This window comes from Aquila chrysaetos, chromosome 1 (assembly GCF_900496995.4).
Source record: "Aquila chrysaetos chrysaetos chromosome 1, bAquChr1.4, whole genome shotgun sequence".
NCBI lineage: Eukaryota > Metazoa > Chordata > Aves > Accipitriformes > Accipitridae > Aquila > Aquila chrysaetos.
Genome location: NC_044004.1, coordinates 10,850,453 through 10,858,464, shown reverse-complemented (window position 1 = coordinate 10,858,464; position 8,012 = coordinate 10,850,453). Strand labels below are relative to the sequence as shown.

Here is an 8,012-nt window from a genome sequence, read left to right as displayed (position 1 = left end):
ATCCACATCTCAGCAGGATCTCTAATGGATTTTCCACATCATTTAATGTCTTGCAAGATATAACAACACTGTGTCATTTTTCAAAAACAATTAAGCTAAAATTATGATTGAGGGAAGCCGCCTGCCACTTCATCAGAAAGCAATATGTTTCCTTTGCTGAAGTCTAGCCTTCGAAAAGGGGATTAATGTAAAAACTCTAAAAAGTTAAACTCTTAAGATGTGAAGGAACGTCTGTAGAATAGCTCCCCTAAATGGTAAATGTGACATGCGTAGATGAAAGCAGACCCTGGAGTTCCTGTATTTGGCACTGCAAGATGTGGGGGCAAAACCAGGTCTGATCCAAAAGCAGCACAGCTCATGTGTAAAGAAACACCTAATCCAGTCACTCTACCTTGCTGATTAGCTCAGGTGAGGCACTAAGACATCAACACAGCTCCAGGGTTGCTGTGTGGCCATCCAGGTTGGGCAACAACCAGAGGATCCAAAGCTCCTCTGAACCTACCCTGCGTCCACTCAGTCTCCTGGGAGAAGTGGCATGGATCAGAGCCCACGCTAACAAGTTTTACTGGTTATCACTAACGTTTTGCTGGCAGCAAGGTGATGGTTGGGCTGGTCAAAACAGCAAGGAAGATGGAGGAAGGCAAGGCTATGGCCAAGCTCCAGAGGACAAGGAATAGCCAGGAGTGGAGAAGAGATGAGTATCAGGAGCTGCCTGGAAATCACTGCCGAAAGCTTCCATGAAATATCTTTAAATGGACATATGAACTGCATGCGCATGCTGAGCCAACTCACTGATTTACAGACAGCAGCTATTGGTCTCACTAGAGGTAAAATTTCATCTTAGGCCATTTTTAGTAGTTTATAATACTCTAATTCCTTTTAATCTCATGCTTTTTTATGCTTTCATCTATGCCAAAGCTGAAATATTTTGTTAAAGTTGAATGGAAATCAGCTCACAATTTCTGATCCAAGTTCAAAACATAAGCAATGTTGCAAACCTAATTATACATATTTAGAAAAAGCTTAGAGGCTGGTTAGAAGCCGTTCCTGCCCTGGAGACCTTACAAGCTTATGAAAATCTGGAGATCAACGAAGGGCGGAACCATCATGCTCATTTTGCACATTTCATTAGATCTAAAGAACAAGCCAAATGTGTGGTGAAGAGGAATAGGGCAGGGTAGGAGGTCTGGCTCATAGCCTTACAATTATATGCATTTGCAATGCAAATTTCTCACATATGCAGTAAAGTTGCTATTACAGTTTGATCAAAAGATGGTTTAAAAATATATGAACTGAACGGTTTATGAATAACTTCTTTGTGCATCTTGTAGTTTGTTCCAGTTCCAGTCCAGAGAGCAGGAAACCTCATCTCAGACATTTGCATTAGGTCCAGAAGGGATATCAACCCTCCTACTTCAAAGCACAAAATGACCTGTTTAGTGCAAGAATTGCAAAGAAACTTCCCAAAACTTTGAGGCTTTTGGCACTGGCCTAACGGAGACTTTGTTTTTCCACATGGTGTAATGCAGAGTACTAGGTACTCTAAGGAAAAGGCACTGAATTAGGATCAATTGGGCAATACTTCAATACTCTCTTTTCTATGCACCTGTCCATTCTTCAGATCAGTTACTTATATTCCTAGCAGAGGGTTCAGATATATCTCATTCCTTAATAATTAACATAAGTAATATGGTCTTGCATGGCAAAAGAGATTCATCAGCCAATCTTACTCACCCCAACTTGAGCCTATAATTTTTTTCAGATGAATGAAATATTACTCTGACTGCTGTCACTAGTTAGAAAAGGACAAGTTAAATAGATATGTCACCTTTAAATTTCCTGTAATGATTTAATAACGCTTTGTTCACTCTTTCAAATATATATATTTATTCCAGGGTGAATTCAATCCTGTACATTAATGGCAGTTCTAGACATACAAAGGACAAGACATTTTATAGCTATTTATGTCCATTTTGCAAAAAACTAATTTTTCAAAAGCTAAGTGAAACCTCATAATAAGGTCTCATATTCTATTGTCTTACAAAGAACTACCCATGACCAAGTTCATTCAATGAAAAGGGAAATCTACTTTTTCTTAGGTACAGACAAGAAAAAAAACCCAACCTTTTCTTATGTTGGGATCAGAGTGGAAACTCACTAGCAAAAATCATAAGCGTTTGTTATTACACCAAAAGACTGAAATCCTCCTTCATTTTTAAGGCAGCTTATGAGACAGTGTACTGCTCAGGATGCAAGTGTGGCACCTTGACACCAGCAGAGAGTAGGTGACTTGCAACCTGCTTATGGCAACTCAAAAATCAGTTTACAATGACTTCACCATGGGGACAGAAGAGAGACTGTATAACCCCTGTTTTGGAAATTAACTGAGTACAGAGTGAAGGGAGAAACTTCACAAGCTGAAGCACCTGCTGCAGGAGTGATAGTTACTACAATGAAATAAAATGCTTCTTTCCTAGCCCTATTGTATCTTATTTAATGTAAATCTGGTTGGCAGCTCACTTCAAAACACCTGTGATAGGGATTGGAGACACCTTTCCTCACTACTTTATTATTTGACTTTTATCTGCTAATAGGAACAAAAGAAATGAAGTTATTTTTCTAAGAGGAAAAGAGAATTCCTATTGCCCCACATTGCATATATAATGATCATTCTAATGTTTGTAGAACTGGTGGGCTGTCCGGTGTAAATACAGAATACAAATTATGGAAGAGAGATTTTCAATGAAACTTAAGCTTTTATGTCAACTGGTATTTTTGGAAACTTGCACGGAATCAAATGCATATTGAAAGAACAGGTAGAAGGCTGGAGATTTGCACCACTGTGCCTGACTATTCTTGGGGCAGGAGAGCAGTTTCTTAGTAACTATGGGTTGATACTTCCACAAAGAAACAAACAGTATGATTGAAGGACAGCTCTGGAACATTTTGTATTGAAATACTATTGAAGGCAGAAGCTGGAGCTAAGAGTAAGGATAGATGCTTGCTGTATATTAATAAAGTTTCTGTAATTATTTCCATACCACAGGAAATAGAATGTACCTTGTGATCAAACTAATGTTGAAGGAAATGATCCTCCAACTACGTAAGTGCAGACACCATGGTCTATTTGCCTTGAACTCTAGAATTCTTTAACCTTGAATGTCTAATAATTCACACTTTATAGTGTCAATTGTATAATAAAAAAAAAGAAAAAACAGAGCCTTTCACAAGTCTACATAGTGTAAAAGTACATGAAGTGTACAACTCCCAAGGTGTCTCGGGGCGGGGGGGGGAATTTTTGTAAACTTGTAATTAGCTAGTCCAAGCTAATTCTCCTAGAGGTTTTGTAAAAATCCTCCTCCTTCCTAATTGTCAGCCAGAGGGCAAGAGTTTTAAAAAAATAGCACAGACTACCTGCCACTCACTACAGCTTTGCCACCATGTTACCTGCCCATATACCAGCATCCCACAGTGTTGTGGCAAGACACCTTTCCTCCAGAAGACCAAAACAGTCACATCTTCCACTGAAGCTTGTTGTCAAACCCATCCACACAGTAATTCATGTTCCTCTATGTATATCTTCTGTAAAACAAGGGCACAGTTTCAGAGGCACTGAATGCTCTCCCCCAGCTCTGGAATGCCGACCTTTATATCCCCTCTTCAGGCATTTTTAGACTATATCTGACACACCATGAGTTTGGAGATAAGACTTAGAGGTGACATCACCAGCATCTGAACTAAAAGCCTTGATTTCTATCACAAATATAATAACTATGTTGATAAAATTCTGCAATACTTCTATATCAAAATCAATTTACCAAAATTCACAATCAACTTAAAACAGTCAACTGAAAAAATGCCATATTAATGAAATAGAGAAATTAGTATGACTTCTACAAAAATTTTTAAAACTCATAACCTATGTCCAGGTCAGTATAACCTGGACTGGAAGAAGATTGTATTTTGAAATACGTTTTCCCACTTCTCCCCTCTACCACGCACCTGAGCCTACAACATATCTCAGACTTATTGTGGAAGCCTGTCCACAAGCTGGCAAATGTTTGCAATGAAACTGCTCCAGAACAAATAATGCAATACCTGCAAACCTACCTTTATAACCATCACGATAATTGTCCCCTAGAAAAAAATGGTCAGGAGCTCTGAATACAACATGTGCATGTGAGTATTTCAGTGAGTGATATATTTTGTCCAGTGCATGCAGGGAAACCACATGGGTGGCATTGAATTACTGCTGCACCTTGGTAGAGGATGATTATATCTACTAAGCTTAACAAAAAACTGCCTCTGACCTGAGACAGACATCTTTAAAGACCCATAAAATGCCTTTGAGAGATAGGAATTAAATTCACTACTTAAAAAAAAAAATAAATCAGAAGACACGCCAGTTTTTAAACAGCTACAGTATTGCTCTCAGTCTGTCCTGTTGGATCTCTCTGTTCCTCTTGTGCAAACTATTTCTCTTGGCTGTTCTGCCACAACTGAGCCTGTCGCCTCCATACCTGCCAACTCCAAAAGTGCTAATTACTCCTTTTTTTTCTCTTGTCATCTAATTGATTAGTATAATTAAAATAAAATATGAGCAGTTGTTTCTAACTTGTGGTTAGCTTTGAGTTTGTTGCTTCTTTGTCAGGTTTCATGAAAGTACATGAAAGCCAGAAAGCTTTTTATTTCTGCATCAGGCTGCTTAATAAAACCTGTTAAATCTCCCTACACTTTTTTTTCTCTTATGTTCTTAGACTAGTATAGCTACAACACGAAACAGCTGTTACTATACATTTGTAGGGCAATTTCTGAGTTAAGTGAACCAATTCATTACTGTAAAAATAAGTGGGATCTACTGCATTTTGTCTTGTTTAGATTTCTTTCTGATGGATAGAATCAAAATTCTATCACTTAAATGACACACTTGAACAGTAATAATGGGGAAAGTTTAGCAAAGTAAGTTCATGCACTGAGCCAAAACTCATTGCAGGGAACTTCTATGTTAGAAATCCTGTAAATTTATTTTCTTTGAGTCAATTTTCTAGTCAAAACAAGAGCCAACAAGTAATTTTTTCTATCTGTTTGTTTTATCTATGGGGCTTCCTTTCACTTTTGAAACTTGGAGTGAACACCCTATACTTTAGGCTCTGCAAAAAATTTTCAGAGCTCTGAAAAAAAATTGCAAACTTCTTAGGAGGTAGTCACATAGGAATATAGGAATATATAGGAATATATGTATTAGTGTAAGTGAAAATTTTTAAGAAAGCATTAATTTTCTTCTTGAAGTAGGGTGTTGTACTCCACACACAATATGTTCATTATTAAACATTTACATTTTGGTTTCTATCATTATTTTTTCTCTTGCTTTTTGGCAGCTGTCAGAATTTATAGACAGAATACGAGGCATTTAAGGTCTGTGGTATTTTTCTGGTTGCTGCCTGTCTTTGAATTCATCTGGAAAGCGTAGACTGGTTTTTACAAATATTTTTTATCTAGCTTTATTCAGCAGAGTTTTCAATGAGAGTCTTTGTCACTTCTGTGCTGGAATGTAAGAGGAACTCATAAAGTCTTCTGTACATAAAGTGTGTCTTCTGATCACTCTTCTTTCTGTAAAGACTCTACAGTGATGGATAATTAGGCATTATTGGTATGGGAGTGAGAAGGATAAATAATATAAACACAAGAAAAATGAAAGGGATTAAATGTAAACTGGGTTCATGATTAACTGCCCTTTAAAAACCTGTCTTTAAGAAATATCTTGATAATTCAGACTACTATGTAATACTAGGTCTCTGCAAGACTTTCACTCTTTCATCCCTCCTCCTCTTTGCTATTTTCCACATTTGCTATATTTAATCTCTGATTAGATGTAAATGCTGGGAATCAGCCAGGGGTCACCTTGAGTTTGTACAGCACCTAGTTCAAATGAGTCCTCCTATTCTTAGTGGCAAAGTTATTACTGGATGTCATAAGATCACCCTCAAAATAGCACTCCAAGAAATCTGTTTCATGGGTCCCAATCCTGCAAAGACTCTGCCAGAATTACTTGGACCATTGGAGAATCATGAAGTAAAATAAGTGCAAATAAATCTTTGCGGGATCACAGACGCACACTGGAGAATATGAAAAATGTTCTCTGCTGCATTTCAGAGGCAGAAATCTAAGCATATGGAGCAGGTAAGCTGAACTTATGTTACTTAGCATATATGGAATAAGCAGCAGTGAAAATACTGCGAAAATGTGTGAAGGAGAAAACTAAACTTTTTTCATCACATTTTTCACCAAAGAAGTCATTCAAGACAGTGGAACTTGTTTAGTACTAAAGACACAAGGTATGCTGCCTTTCTTTATTGAAAGTTTCAGCTGAGTGGAGAAAAAGAAAATTTTAAAAAATCACTTTCACATAGGGAAATTATTCCTGGGTGTGGGTGTAGATAGAAAAATACGGGTAGTGCTTAAGATTAAGCAAGGAGTAGGAGGAAATGTCTGTAGAGGGGAAAGTAGAATTTTATATCCTTAAAGTACAAAGTTAAAAGACATCTGAAATACATCTGCAATACCATCAGAAATAACATCAGTAAAGAGAATGCAAAACTATGAAGCATATCTTGATCATTTGTCAATAGAGGTCAAATGCAATTTCATTTTTTCCTGCCAAAAATTAAGACTATTTTCTTTTGACAGTGAAAAAAAAGTTCCATTAACCTCAAATAAATCTTCTCTTTTTCCTTTTCTTTTTTCTTTTTTTGTTTTGGTTTTTCTTTCCAAGCTTTATAAGAAAAACAGTCAAGAGAATCATTAAACTGTTGGAGGAGGAGTCATAGCCATCAGCCCAGATGATTTTCAACAGCTCTCAGGATGTGTGTGGCCTAATTTTTTCTTCTGCCTCTAAGGCTCCCTACATCTCCTGCCTCCCAAAAGGGAGACTTCAGGAGCCACCATTTTTTTAAAAAAATGGAGCTATTCCAGCAGGAAGCTGTTTGAAGGAAACCTACAGCAAACCCTCTTTTCAACAAGTGGTGAGACTGTTCCCGAGGAATTAGGAGACCATTCAATCACTTTAAATAGCTGGACGGCACAATTATCTCTAAATATGGTAAAATGTGGTACCGTGAAGGGAAATTTCAAGTAAAACTATACGTTAGCATAACTAAGTAAACCAAAGGCAACTCAGCAGGACAATTCACCTACCACCATTTTTGCTCTTAGGTACCCAAAGCAGATATTCGTCTAACCCTGCAGTGGGCAGTCAGATGGAGACGGCAGGGAGTGCGGGAGCGGGAAGCAGGCTGCCCAGGAGGAAGGTCCTGGCACTTCACCTACTCCCACCTCCTCTTCTGGCCAGGGAGAGGTCCGACAGGGACTCATCTGTGCACTTGGCGCTGTCGCTCTTCGCTTGTCCAGCTCCTGCCGTTGCAGGACCTCCTTCTCCCCTCCTCCATTTGCTTCCATTGGTTTCTAGTATCTACTGAGGCTTTCCAGCTGGTCCCTGAGGTTGGCCAAGCTCTGGGCCAAGCCTTTTCTGGCTGTCTCTGAAGTACCAAAGCCCTGGATGCTTCCCAGAGGGGTATTTCAGCAATGTTGCGCTGCAGCCAAAGGAGGGATGGGCAGGAAAAACAGGAGCTGTGGTAGGGCCTCTGGAAGAGACAGGAATGTCTTGGGAAACTGAGAGCAAAAATAAACAATTGTGCCGCCCACTGGGTGTTTTGCCTCTGACTTCAACATAAATAAATTGAAAGTACACAGACTTTGTCTTCCTAAGCATATAATTCATGTCATCGATAACCATCACGATTTTCACTCTCAAGTCAGTCAGTGTGACATTGCCCATGTTATATACTCGCAGCCATTGGCTCAGTCTCTTGGCTGCCCTAATGTAGACCCAGAAAAGATTTCCAAGATTAGGATTAAAGTCTTTCTAATTTAACCCAATATCCACATCATAGTTTTCCTCCCATAACTCTTTCTGCCTCTTTCCAGAAAAGCCAGTCATTGCCCACCAGTCCACC

At 38.7% G+C, this 8,012-nt stretch overlaps 1 long non-coding RNA gene across 1 annotated transcript; it reads left to right on the top strand.

Annotated features, from left to right (window-relative positions):
- The first annotated feature begins 6,019 nt into the window (after positions 1-6,019).
- Positions 6,020-7,750, top strand: LOC115343105. The gene is made up of 3 exons (XR_003924004.2): positions 6,020-6,180; positions 6,773-7,099; positions 7,213-7,750. It is a non-coding gene; the product is annotated as an uncharacterized LOC115343105 (long non-coding RNA).
- The last annotated feature ends 262 nt before the right edge of the window (positions 7,751-8,012 follow it).